Genomic DNA, 2,056 nt, shown 5'->3' with positions numbered 1-2,056 from the left:
TCCTTCTACAGGTTATGCATACTTGCTTTTACTTTTATTCTAGTATTGAGTACTTGAATTTTTGTGTTCTTTTTTTTGGTTTTGATATTAGACTGCAAACTTGCTTTCTGTAAACATTTCAATGCCTTCCTTCACGTCTCAATCGATGATCTGATTGGTATTTTCTGCTTTGTAGCTTCCAAAATTTGGTGGTTTAGATTTAAGAGAATTTGTGTGGTTTGGGAACCAATCTGGTTGATCTCTGAGTATTTTTTTTATTTTTAAAAAATTTTAATAATGTATTTATTTTGAACCAAACAGATATGTCAAACTTATGATCTGATGGTTTGGGTTTTAAAAAACATTGTTTTCAATGGGGCCAGGGTTATTTATGAAAATGTATTAAAAATAATTTAGGGAGAAATTATTGGGGGTTAAAAAAACTGAGCAGTTTCAACTTAAAAGGATTTTTTTCTACGTTAATTTCGAATTTGAAAATGAATAATTAAGGATAACTAATCACGTAATTATGCATGATTTTAATTGGTATGATAATAATGTTTTCATATTAATTTAGCTTTAAGTCTAAAAAAATTAGCCTCAACATTTACGACAGTTCTTGCATGCTAAATCTGTTAAATCATAATCAATTTGACAAAATGTGTAAATTATGAGAGCTAAATTTGTTATTATACCACTCGTATTTATGTAAAATTGATGAAAATTATTAATGTTGTGATTAATTGTCATTATTTGTTCACTTTCAAAATTGACAATAATTAAACTGTTCTGACTTTTTTGAGAGGGACCAATTTGCTCAATATTGAAATCAAGAGGGGCTAGAGAGGTCATTTTACCTATTATCCATAGTTAGTATTTTTCAGATCTGTCTATATTAGATTTTGAATTATTCAAATATCAACTAATCAGAGTGGCGCAGCGGAAGCGTGGTGGGCCCATAACCCACAGGTCCCAGGATCGAAACCTGGCTCTGATAACCAGAGAGGCTTCCTTTGAAATTTTTCATTTCAATTTTTTTCTGGGCCGGGCCGGTTCACAAATGTGGGCCAAGTGTAATGATTAGCTTTCTAATACACTCAACTCATGAAATAGTTCTACTTCTAATTTTAGTTCCTCCACTATAATTAAATTTATAATTTAATTCCTAATTTAATTTTTTTTATTTTTATAATATTATTATTTGGTCTGAATTGAGAACGTTAGTTGTTGTTATGGAAATGGTGTGATTTATAAATAAATAAATAAATAAAAACCCTTCAACATTCTACTAATATGTAATCTATTATTATATAAATATGGTCCATTAAATTACATGGTCTTAGATTATTTGACAAAATAACAAGTTCATGTTATTACTTTAATGGTAGAGAGTAACGGTGCTATGAATTTGGATTTTATAAAAATAGAGAAATTAAATTATTTAAAATATAAGTCTGAAAAAATTTATTCCAAAAAACTAGAAGGGTTAAATCTTAAATTCAATATAGTAGATGGATTAAAATCATAATTAAAGCCAAAAATTTTAAATTGTATAAATCATATGAGAAAAATAAAAATAAATTAACTAAATTAAGTTAATACTCAATGTTGAGACCTAAATACCATGTTAGAAGTTGGCCAGTTTGTACAACTATGTCTACAAGCTAACGTTGGGATTTAAGGCGGAATACGAGGTTGAGGTGATATCAACAGACAACGATTTTATCAAAGATAAATAAATGTTCAGTTGATATCAATTTCGAGTTTAAATGTTATTAAAATTAAAAGAATATGCATTACAATGGATCTAAAATGCATGATATTAAGGGATTGCACTATCTCTAAAGCAGTAATAGAACATAACAATGTCCCACATGAACTGTTCTAAATTAATGTCTTTTTGTAAAGCTTCATAATTACAACATAACAAATTATTGGCATTTCTGTACTTGGCAAAAAGATTGTCTGGAAAATTGAAGCATGATGATTTAAATCAATCCTTGTAATGAAAAATTGGTAGCCTGTTAGAACTAATGTTTTGTAATTTCATTTCCCTTACTACCAAGACATCAGAAAA

General features: G+C 28.1%; 1 non-coding gene across 1 annotated transcript; it reads left to right on the top strand.

Annotated features, from left to right (window-relative positions):
- The first annotated feature begins 904 nt into the window (after window positions 1-904).
- On the top strand, window positions 905-976 carry TRNAM-CAU (transfer RNA methionine (anticodon CAU)). The gene has a single exon. It is a non-coding gene; the product is annotated as a tRNA-Met (tRNA).
- Window positions 977-2,056: the final 1,080 nt, after the last annotated feature.

This window comes from Gossypium hirsutum, chromosome D11 (assembly GCF_007990345.1).
Source record: "Gossypium hirsutum isolate 1008001.06 chromosome D11, Gossypium_hirsutum_v2.1, whole genome shotgun sequence".
Lineage (NCBI taxonomy): Eukaryota > Viridiplantae > Streptophyta > Magnoliopsida > Malvales > Malvaceae > Gossypium > Gossypium hirsutum.
Note: the sequence above shows the minus strand (reverse complement) of the source record. Positions and strands in the feature narration are given on the sequence as shown.